This window comes from Dromiciops gliroides, chromosome 3 (genome assembly GCF_019393635.1).
Source record: "Dromiciops gliroides isolate mDroGli1 chromosome 3, mDroGli1.pri, whole genome shotgun sequence".
Classification (NCBI taxonomy): Eukaryota; Metazoa; Chordata; class Mammalia; order Microbiotheria; family Microbiotheriidae; genus Dromiciops; species Dromiciops gliroides.
The window spans coordinates 458,404,168-458,416,245 of NC_057863.1; the positions used below are offsets into that span (position 1 = coordinate 458,404,168).

The 12,078-nt window shown below is 42.4% G+C and overlaps 1 protein-coding gene across 4 annotated transcripts in view; it reads right to left on the minus strand.

Annotated features, from left to right (window-relative positions):
• TANC1 (tetratricopeptide repeat, ankyrin repeat and coiled-coil containing 1) overlaps positions 1-11,505 on the minus strand; it is a 285,098-nt gene extending 273,593 nt beyond the window's left edge. For 3 of the 4 annotated variants that reach the window (XM_043995708.1, XM_043995707.1, XM_043995705.1), the window contains exon 1: positions 11,392-11,505. The gene's annotated coding sequence lies outside the window, so the exon portion shown is untranslated. Of the gene's footprint in view, positions 1-11,138; positions 11,166-11,391 lie in introns of those variants that run through there. The other variant, XM_043995706.1, reaches the window with a different exon arrangement.
• Positions 11,506-12,078: the final 573 nt, after the last annotated feature.

The window sequence follows — 12,078 nt, forward strand, 5'->3', positions numbered from 1 at the left end:
CATTCTCTAATGTTTTCCATACCTTCTATACCAAATTCATAAATGGAACATATAAATCCATGCTATGTGGTTAAAGCAAGGAGACTGATGTTGAATGTTCTAGTATCATTCCAACACTGGAGAGCAGGAAGAAAAGCCACCAGGGTCAGGTTCTAGCTTACAGAAAATATTCTCCTATTATAACAGTCTGCAGATTTAAGAAATCTGTCAATAATCCCAACTGTAAGAATAATAATCTACAGCTGCCTATACTTTGAATCATGTTAAGGTAGCCTAAAGTTTGGTTCCCACTGATGAGCAAGCAGTTCAATATCACCTTTGAAAAGGGTTCCCTCCTCCAGAAAAAGTAACCAATAAGTTAATTTTAGTTTTATCGATATTGTTATGTTAATAATAAAGAACCGGACTTTATATAGTAATTTGAGATTCACAAATCACTTTGGATTCATATTTAAGCTTCATAGATGAGGTAAATTAGAAAGCCAGTATCACAGTCAGAATGACCTGCCTTCATACCTGACGTGTATGGACTATGTGATTCTTGGGCAAGTCACTTGAAGTTACTTCAAGTCTCTATGTCCCAGAGTTAAGTAAGAGAGCTTTTTGGTTTCAGGACTCCTTTACACTCTTAAAAAATTGAGACCCCACCCAGTTTACAACGTTTTATCAATCAAAATGTTGTTTGTTGTTATTCAGTCATGTCTGACTCTTCATGACCCCATTTGAGGTTTCCTTGGCAAAGATACTGGAATGCTTTGCCATTTCCTTCTCCAGCTCATTTTATAGATGAAGAAACTGAGGCAAACAGGATTGAGTGACTTGCCCAGGATCACACTCCTAATAAAGTGTCCGACAATGGATTTGAACTCAAAGAGATGAGTCTTCCTGACTTCAGGCCTGGTTTTCTATCCACTGCACCACCTAGCTGCCTTAATCAATCAATATATACCCTATTAGAAATTAAAAATCAGGGTAGCTAGGTGGCATAGTGGACAGAGCACTGGCCCTGAATTCAGGAGGACCTGGGTTCAAATCTGCCTCAGACCCTTGACACTTACTAGCTGTGTGACCCTGGGCAAGTCACTTAAAGTCACAACCCCAATTGCCTCACCAAATAAAAAAAAAAAGAAATTAAAAATCTTAGTATTATTATATAAATAGTTTTGACCTCAAGGCCCCCCTGAAAAGGTCTCAGGGACCCACAAGGGTGCTCAGATCACACAATGAGAACTACTGCTCTAAGATGATAAATTACACATCAATTGCTAGCCTTTGCTGGGAGAGGGCTTTTCTTTATTTTTTTTTTTTGTTGTTTTTAGTTAGGCAATTGGGGTTAAGTGACTTGCCCAAGGTCACACAGCTAGTAAGTGTCAAGTGTCTGAGGCCGAATTTGAACTCAGGTAATCCTGAATCCAGGGCCGGTGCTTTATCCACTGTGCCACCTAGCTGAAGGGCTTTTCTTTACCTGGAGCTCCCTACTAGGATAAAAATCACAGGTCTGGACCAAAAACAAAAGAATCCTAAGAGATAAACATTACAACTATTGCCATCCCTATTTACAGGTAAGAAAACCAAGGTTCGGGTCATTTGAATGACATACCCATATCACAGTTAAATGTGGAAGCAGAATTTTAAACCCAGTTTTTACCTTATTTCAAGTTCAACGTTCTTTCTAAGACTGATAATGATGTTTCTTTACACTAAGTGTGAGGCTCCACCACAGGATATGACAGTGAAGCTGACCACATACCTCCAACATATCCAACCCTTCAAAACAAGAGGAAAAAAGGTCCCAGTCTTTCCAACTGCTAAGTGCCACAGTATTATTCTTCCATCAACACTATATATACATCCACCTCTCTTTCTCTATGTCATTTGTGTGTCAGCATCAATGCCCTCTATCTGTCTCAAATGTTAGTCCCCAAGGGGCAGGCGACCATGCCCTTGGCTCATCTCCATAGAGCTTTTCTTCAAGTATGTGGTACAGTCAGTGGGTGCTCAATAAACATTAATAATTGATGGTGCTAATCCAAACTATAAAGCACTCCAGGCTAGCTGTCACCTTGCATTCTGGGAACAAATGCAGAACCAGATGCTCCCTGCAGTGATGAATCTAAATAGCAGAGTCATGGGTGGAGCAGCAACCTACTTCAAGGTTTTAACTGTAAGAGCTCCTCTCTGCCCAGGGATGGACTGAGTGGTTCCTTCCAAGAAAAAGCTAGCCAGGATGTGTCAATTTACTTTTCAGGACTATGCTTATTTATTATAAAGGAAGGATTCAGGGGTGAGGAAGGGAGGAAACTCGAGGGGGTGAGTGTTAGTGGTTAGTGTTAGATATGGGGGGGGGGGAGAAAAGAGCCTTCAATGAAAAATTTCTTAAAAGTCACAGAAGAGGGGCAGCTAGGTGGCACAGTGGATAAAGCACCAGCTCTGGATTCAGGAGTACCTGAGTTCAAATCTGGCCTCAGACACTTGACACTTACTAGCTGTGTGACCCTGTGCAAGTCACTTAACCCCAAATGCCTCACCAAAAAAACCCTTAAAAGTTCACAATTTACAATCCTCTTTTTTTGTTCTTTTTATACTGACATGTTCGTGTCTGTTGCTTTTTGTTAAGCTCATAATTTCTAAAAAAAGAAAGAAAGAAAAAGAAAGAAAAAATTTTAAAGACTGTTGGGGAAGAAGACCTCCCCACCAACTGAGTAAGTGGCAGAAATATTCCCTCAACTGAAGAGCCTACACTGAATTTCCCATACCCGTTCTTGCTGTCCACCAGAATCTAACCAGACTGAACCCCTGACATATCATTTTTATGACTTTTTAAGTAACTAATTTTTTTTGGAGAAGGAGAAAGGTAGAAACTCACGTAAAAAAGTGTTAATCCAAGTTGCTAAAAGTAAATTACATGTGATAGTACAAATTGCTTTAACCTAATGTTATCATTCAAGTGGCTTCTTTGTTGCTGACCACCTGCTTAATCAGTAAACTCCAATGGCAAAATCAACTAAAGTTTTTTGGGAGTTTTTTAATTACTTCAGTAATTCCTGGTAATGAGCCTTTGGACAAACTTAACTGAAACAGCCAGACTCTATTCTAGGATAATGTAAATTTGCAATTCATGTTAAACACCTCAATAAGAAAGCAAAAGGATCAAATTTAAATCCAAAGAACTTCACGCACAAAGTCATTTCAAACATGAATAGACTTTATTTCCCTAAAATGACCATTTAAGTAAATCAAAAAGTCGACATGAAAAAGCAGTTCTCAAAAGAAGATATCCATGCTATCAACAGCCATATGAAAAAAAATGCTCCAAATCACTAAAAATTTAATGAAAATTAAAGTGACTCTAAGGTTCCAACCTCGTATCCATCAGATGAGCAAAAATGACAAAAAAGGAAAATAGCAATTGGAGAGGTTGTGGGAAAACAGGCGTACTCTGATGTACTATTGGCGGACCTGTGAATTGGTCCAGTCATTCTTTAAAGCAATTTGAAACTCTGCTCACAAAGTCACTAAATACCCTGTGACTCAGTTATACCCTCAAGAGATCAAAGAAAGAGGAAAATATTTCTATAGGCTCTATATAGCAGCAAAGAACTGGAAAGTATGGGAGTGTTCATCAATTGGGAAAAGGCTGAACAAATTATGGTATATATAAATATAATGAAACACCATTGTGCTCTAAGAAATGAAAAAAGGGATGAGTACAGAAAAACCTGGAAAGATTTGTATGATCTGATGCAGACTGAAGGAAGCAGAACAGGAAAGGCAATGTATATAATAAGGAATACAATAATAACACAGTAAACACAACCAACTTTGAAAGACTTAAGAAATCTGGTCAATGCACTGAACAAACAGGATTCCGGAGGACTAATGCTACTCACCTCCTGCAGAGAAGTGATGGGTTCAAGATGTAGAATGAGACATTCAATTATGGACATGGACAACATGGGAATTTGTTGTGCTTGATTATGCATGTTATAAGGATTTCATTTTTATGTTTTTCTTTTAAATTGGGAGGTGGGGGGGGGGGCAGCTAGATGGCGCAGTGGTTAAAGCACTGGCCCTGGATTCAGGAGTACCTGAGTTCAAATCCAGCCTCAGACACTTGACACTTACTAGCTGTGTGACCCTGGGCAAGTCACTTAACCCCCATTGCCCTGCCAAAAAAAAAAGAAAGAAAGAAAAGAAAAGAAATTAAATTGGGAGGTGGAGTGAAAGAAAGAGAAAATAAAATGTTTGTTCATTGAAAAAGAAAAGTTAGGGAACACAAGACAAACTTCTTAGTACAGCTAACTTCTGATTATTCCAGAGCCTTGGTAAGAGGGGAGAAGAGATAGAAAAGGAAGAAGAAAGAACACTATCATAGCATAATGGAAAGACTAGGCCTATAAGAAAACTGGGTTCTACTCCTAATTCTGCAAATATCTAGCTTTCTAAGCTTGAAAAATCATTTCATCTTTCTGGGTCTCATTTTCTTTATCTGTAAAACGAGAGGTCTGGACACAAAGGATTTAGAATTGGAGGCAAAACAGTGCACTGGAATGAGGTCTTGGCGAGTTCAGATTTCCAGCTCTGCTACTTGCTACCTGTGTGACCTTGGGCACATCATGGCTCTCAATTTCCCTATTTGCCAAATGAGGACTTTGGACTAAAATTCTCTGAGGTCCCTTCAAGTTCTACGATTCTGGGTTCTGGTTTAAGAAGATGATCTCTAACCCCACTACTCAGAACTCTTTAACTGATGGGAGGGGGCATGAGACATGCTGAAGACTGGGAATTGTGGCTAAAGGATAACTGCCTATAGCTACATTTCACTTTTAAAATTTCCCCCATACTGTCAAAATACGTGGATGGAAATTCTTCCCCTTGGGGGGGTGGGGGTGGGAGAGACTCCTCACCACCTCAACCTGCAACAGAGGAAGCAAAATCCTACCCTGGAATATTAACCCATACCCATGAGAGCCAACTCCCACCAGAGTTGAAACTTTGTGTTTCTGCAAATTCTTCAACTTCAAATACTTCCCCATCACTTTATGAAAAGTCAGGACACAGAATTTTGTTGTTGTTCATTCATTTCAGTCATGTCCAACTCTTCATGACCCCATTTGGGGTTTTCTTAGCAAAGATGCTAGAGTGGTTTGCCATTTCCTTCTCAAGCTCATTTTACAGATGAGGAAACTGAGGCCAGCAGGATTAAGGGACTTGCCCAGGGTCACAAAGCTAGTAAGTGTCTGAGGCTGGATTTGAACTCAGGTCCTCCTGACTCCAGGGCCCCTGCTCTATCCACTATGCCACCGAGCTGCCCCTGAACTCATGTCTTTCTGACTCCAAGTCCAGTTCTCTAACCAAAATGCCCAAAATGAAAAATAAAACTCTAATTCATCCCCTCTAGGGGCAGCTAGGTGGCGCAGTGGATAGAGCACCGGCCCTGGAGTCAGGAGTACCTGAGTTCAAATCCAGCCTCAGATACTTAATACTTACTAGCTGTGTGACCCTGGGCAAGTCACTTAACCCCAATTGCCTCACTAAAAAAACCAAACAAACAAACAAACAAAAAAAAACCAACAACAACAAACTCTGAAAGACTTCACAACTCTGATCACCACAATGACTAACCATGATTCCAGAGGATGGATGATGAAGCAGGCCATCCAATGTCCTCCAAGGGGAAGGGAATAAGCATTTATATAGATGCCAGGCAATGACCCTGTGTTAAGCATTTTCCAAATAGAATCTCATTTGATCCTCACGACAACCCTGGGAGTTAGGTGCTGTCATTATGCCCATTTTATAATTGAGAAAACCGAAAATGATTTCCCCCAGAATCACACAGCTAGTAAGAGTCTAAGATTAAATTTGAACTCAGGTCATCTTCCTGATTCCAGTCCTAGAACTCTATCCACTGAGCCATGTAGCTGACCCAAAATCTCCTCAAAGAGAGATGATGCATTAAATATGCAGAATGAGACACATACATATTTTTGAACACAGGCAATGAGGGATTTTGTTTTGTTTGTCCATACATATCTATCACAAGGGTTTTGCCTTTTTTCTTTTCCAATGGGAGAAGGAAGTGAGACAGAAAACAAATGCTTTGTTAACAGAAAAAAAAATCAAATTTAATTATATATATATATAAAACCTAAGACTTTAATTGATGAAGGGTACAAGGAACAGCTAATTTTAAAAGTCTTGAACTAGATGGTCTCTGAGCTCCTTTTAGCTTTAAATCTATGATCCTAAGATCCAGTGAAGTCAATGATTTACCCAAGGTTACACAATTATTAAATGGCACAACCAATGACTTTAAATTGATCGCCTTTTCTACTTCAACAGGCTAAATCTGGAAGGTTTACAAAGCACTTTCTCCAAAGACCCTATTAAGTAAGCAATGCAAGCGTTACTATCCCCATTTAACAGATGAGGAAATAGGAGGCATACTGTGGTTAACTGACTCGCCCAGAGGTCACAAACACAGTGTTCTTTTGATCACAGCAAGCTTCATAAAGTCCTCAACCATTTAAAAAAAAACATTCTATACTAGATATTCAATATTACCCCCAACACAACAAAATAAGAGGGCTTTCAGGTTTGATGAGGGTTTCCTTGATTTTCTCCTCGTCAACAGGTATTTTTTTTCAAGACTTCTTCGGAAAAATTAAAATTTATAAATAAGAAACCCTCTCGCAAATGTAGGAGATGGACAGTGTTCAGAAAGAAAGAGAAAGAGCCTAAAGCTTAGCACGTCACTTCATTTTAGGACCTCTTAAAAAATCCATAAGCGCTTCAAGATGAGTGTCAAACTGCACTTAAGGCCCCTTAAAGTTCATAAATAGACTAGTAGACTGCAGCAAAATCATTTGGGGATGGCATGCTAGGGAAAAAATGGGTCACCAGCAACTTGTCACTTCTCTATCATTAGTCCAATGGCATAAGAGAAAAATTTAACAAGGCCAGGGCTCCAGAAGCAGACTTATCCAGACATCAGTAAGCAGCACACAGAAAAGATAGTACAGAAATAGGATAGTCATCCAGGCATTGCAATTAGGCTCAAAGATACCAAGATGAAAGGCAAAAGATGTGCAGGATTTTTTTTTTTCTCAAAAGAGGTGTGGCTTGGAGAAGTAGTTGTCTTAGGAATGATGCCTAGGTTACAATGATGGAAGGGAAGGAAAAAAGGAAAGGAAGGAAGGGAAGGAGGGAAGAAGGGAGAAAGGAAGAAAAGAAGGAAGGGAGGCTGTGTGACCCTGGGTAAGTCACTTAACCCTCCTTTCCCTGCAAAAACAAACAAAAAAAGAAGAGAGGGAGGGAGGAAGGAATGAAAGAACAAATAAAAAAGAGGAAAAAAGGAAAAGAGAAAGTGAGAAAGATAGAGAGGAAAGAAGTAACAAAGGACGGGGAAAAGGGAGAAAGAAAAAAGAAAGAGAAAGGAAGGTTGTCAAAAATACAATTACTAGTTCTAGACAGATGCCTTTATCTGGGATATGTGTTCAGAAAGTTGATTCCTAAAACTCCTTTTAAGAGAAAGTTTTTCTTAAATTTTGTTCTGGTTTTTAATTCTTGATGAAGCACAGCTGTTAACTCCTGTTCTCTTAAGAGAATCAATCCAAATGTAAATAAAAACATGCTATGAGAAACTGTCACAGATTAGTTTTGGCCTGCCTAGCTCTCAGACTCTGATCCACTCTCACTGCAACAATATACAATTCAGATAGGTACCCTCCAGCCCTAGCCCTCAGTGGTGGGCCATCTAGCCACATTTTACCGATAAAGAAACCGAGGCATAGAAAAATTAGAGAGATTAAGGTGCATAAAGTCAAACAGGTAATTTAGTGGCAAAGTCTGGATCAGAATCTAGGTGCTCTCAGCCCAAATCTCATGTTCCAGTATAATTATAGCTCATTTGATATAATCCTTGACCATTTACAAACTCTTTTTCACAAAACTACACCATGAGGTGAGTTATTAACCATATTTTACAGATATGGAAACTGAGCCTCACAGTAATTAAATTACTTGCTCAAGTTCACACAGCTTCTTTGGAGGATGGATCACTTCATTCTTTGTAATCTCAGAGGCCTAGCTCAGTGTTTGGCAGACCCTAGGCACTTAATAAATGCTTGCTTTCTGTAGAAGCTAGGAGGCGATACTAAATATAGAAAAACCCAGTTTTCACCTTTCTTCTAATAAAATTTTGGAACTAGAAAGGGACTTTAGAAGAGATCACAGAGCTTTGGGCTCAGAGATCTCAGGGAGCATGTAGCCTCAATCCCTCTTTTTTACAGATAAAGAAACTGAAGCACAGAACAGTTAAGTGACTTCCCTAAGAATTGAACACATATTACTCCAAATCCAGTGTTATTTCCTGAACATCATCATCTAGGTCAAGCCCTTTCAAGTACAGCAAAAGGCCAGAGAGAGGTTAACTGACTTTCCTCCATAGTCACACAACTAGTTGTGGTCATATTGGCTTTTTATACCTTTTTTAATTAGGAAAGGGATGGGGAAGGAGCTGCTTTTTACTAGTTTTACTGGTGGAAAAAAAAATATATCTGGAAACAAAACCGGCACTACTCACCTAATTAAAAAAACAAACAAAAAAGCCTTTGGCTAGCTTTTGCATTCACAAATTTACCCCTTTAACTTCTCAATTACACTGAACTTTGGAAAGTTAAAAAAAAAAAAAGCTACTCTCGAAGACCTTCAAAGTCCATTTGTAACCCAGACAAAACCTTAACAATTGAATTAGAAATGTATAATGGAAACATTGACATAATGTTAACCTCCGGCTATGCTATCAGACATAATTATACTATGGATTACAGCTCTCTCTTTACAGGGATGCTAGTTTTAGGGCTTCCCAGGGAGATGAAGTATTAATCAGTAACACTTTACTCGGAAGATGATGTTGCACAAAAATGAACAATTTAATCAGGATTACTTCACTGTCCTTAAAACTATGCCCTCGGATCATCAGTCTCACAAGGCTACAATGGCACCAAATAAATGAGTGTGGTTAGACCAACAAAATGTTCCTTCCCTAGAGGCTGTTATGGGAAGCTGAGCAAGGCTGGCTATGAAAAAATTCTGTTTGGGCTGTACAATGGAAGAAATCATAATTCGGACGTTCTAGCGCTTAACCAAACCAAAGAAAGCAGGAAATCTGCCATTTCCAAGCACTTACTAGCAAAATTAAGTTTGTGTGCCACATCTGCAAGGCCAGGTCACGTAAAGAGAATCTTAGATTTATTTCTGGACTTTTCCTGACTTCCCTAAAAGTCAATGACACGATTTCCCATCCTTTATTGTCAAGTCACAGGAGTCAGGAAGCCCTGGAATGGGATCACTTGGCAGGTGAGTAACTGGACCAACACTGAGCGGAAACACTGAAGGATGTCAGATACCATATTTATTTCCTTTACTTCTGAATACTTTTAATTTTAAAACCACCAGGATATATTTACAAAAGCACTCCGGCTGACACCCACCAAGTATTCTGGTTTACAGAGAAACTTTGCAAAGAAATCAACATACTTGGTGTAATCTCCTTGCAAGGCTCTGTAAATAGCTTGGATGAGTAAAACATTCAAAATACTATAATGAACACCTCTCAGCCACTCATAAATTCTTTCATTCCCAGCAATCAAAAAAGGCAGCTGTTAAAGGCCAAAAATCTCCTGACCTTCCCAGTAGCTGGGCTGACACTATTTTGCAAGATGGGGAAGCCTTTACTTACTCCTGTCTCTGTAACTCTCCCTATGCTCCCCTCCCCCCTACGCCTTACAGTGCCACCCTGGCAAACATGAGGATGATACAGAAAAAGAAAAGCCAAGACACAAACATCCCTCTTTCCTAGGAAACCCTCCTCCCGGACTAGCTCACCAAAAAGGAAAACCAACACACAAGCCTAATTTAGTGACGTGAGCCAATTCCTAAATCCTTTCTTCAAAGGTTTTGACTTAGGCACCTCCTTTGGGGGGGGGGGGGGAGTCTGGGGGATATCCTGAGCAAAATTCATTCACTGCTGTGTCCTCCAGTTTTCAAGTAATAGAGATGGGGCGTTCTGTGCCAGTCAAGTTCAGGATTCAAGGACAATCCATCACTGCCCAAGAACCTATTTTCTACTCTCTAAATTAAGAAATTTGGAGTTTGAAGATATCCTCCAATGACATCATTCCAGGTACAGCCATTTAAGCGTCTAAATATCAACAAAGGTGAGAGTGGGAGTGGACGTCTAAGGTTAGGTTCACAGAGTGTTCTTGCCACCCCAGTGGCTGTTCTACTTGGCTATCAATCACCACATTTCCAGGCAGAAGCCTAGTACAATAAAACAAGCAAACTTTTAAAGAGAGTTAAAGAGACTTTTTTGATCTATAGAGAGCACCCAACGCTAGGAGTTTCTAGACTTAAATTTTGAAATGCCGACCCTTGGGAAACTGTGCCGCTGGCTAAGACCCCGAGGCCAATACCCTTAATCTCCAAGAGATGATTTACACCGTGACATTAAATTAAGGAAAAAAAATGCACTTTCCCGAGAGTGCAGGAGGAGATACACATTTGACATCATTCTTTTATCCAAACCAAACCATCCTTATCCTACAGAGTACAAAAGAAAAGAAAAAAGGGGGTGGGGGGAATAGTTGGGAGGAAGGAATATGGGGGGAGGGGTGTCATATTGTTTCTTTAAAAGTCAACAAAGTTGGAGAAAACGGGGAATATGGTTTTCATGACTATCTACCTCCCTTCAACACTTGCCCCTCCAGCTTGGAGACCCCTGTCACTCTCATTGCTAATGCCCCTGCGCACCTTCCTTCCCCCAATCTAGCGGTGCCAGGTACCCCTTTCCTCCCACCTCCTCTACAGCCTCCTCCCCACCACCTTCTCCCGCCTCAGGTACCAGGCGCAGCCCAGGCCCTTGCCAAGCCTGGGGGCAACAGAGCAGGGAGGTGGGAAAAGAACCCATAGCATGGGGCGGGTAAAGTGCCCGGGGAGAGTGACCCCAAACTTCTACAGCCCCTGGGGCATTCCCACCAGTCCAGCAGCTGGCCTAGGCCGGCCTGGGCGGGGCAGGGCAGGGCTGGGGAGGGAAGAAGGGAAGAGAAGGGAAAGGGCGGACTTGCTGCTCAGACCTGAGGCCCCGCGGAGCACCCAACATGTCCGAGCTTATTCCCCGGCAGCTGAGAACTGGGGTGTACAGGGAAAGGGGGGGGGGGGTGTGCGGCGAAAGAAACTTTCCCACGGCCATCCTTCCTTCCACCATGCACACAGCGCGTGCTGCTGCCCACACCCCGGGAATTAAAAAAAAAAAACCTAAGAAGCCGGCCCCGCCGCTGCTCCCCATCCGCCGCTGCTCTCCATGCGCCCCAGACTGCGCCAAGTTACCTGCCGCTGGGAAAGTTTCCAGCTCCTGCGGGGCGCTCGCTCCCCAAGGCGCACGGCTCAGCGGTCCCCGGCGTGCGTGCGCGCCCAGCCCCGCAGCGCCCCGGCCGCCCCCCGCTGCCTCTGCCCCGCTGCTGCTGGGGCTGCTGCCACTGCCACTGCCACTGCTCCTCCTCCTCCTCCAGCTCCTCCAGCCGCTCCCGGGGCTGCTACTGCCAGGCGGCTGCTCCGAGCCGGGTCTCCCCGCCTAGCTGGGCCAACACCGGGGCCTCATTGGCAGCGCTAATCCCCGCCCTTACGCGTTTTCCCGAAGGCACCTTCCTCCATCCCCTCCTCCCGCCCCGCTCCCCCAGCCTCCTTCTCCCCTCCTCCTCCCCCTCCTCCTCTTTCCCCCCTCTCTCGGTGTCTATTTGCAGAAAGGACCGGCTGGGGCGCTGCGGGAGCAGCGCTAAATTAACGCTGCGCCCGTAGTCCTTTCTCCCCCACCTCCTCTAATCCGTGCTCACCAGTTACCCCCAGACTCAGCGTCCCGGCTTAAGGAAAGGAGTTTGTCCCTACAGGTCTGAGCTTTCTCTAGGAATGGGAGTGAGGATGGAATAGGCAAGGGGGTGATCTTGTCTTCCTTCCTCCTTCAAATCAATAAAGGGATCCGGCTCTCTCCTCTCCCTCACCCCCACCCCCACCCCCGGT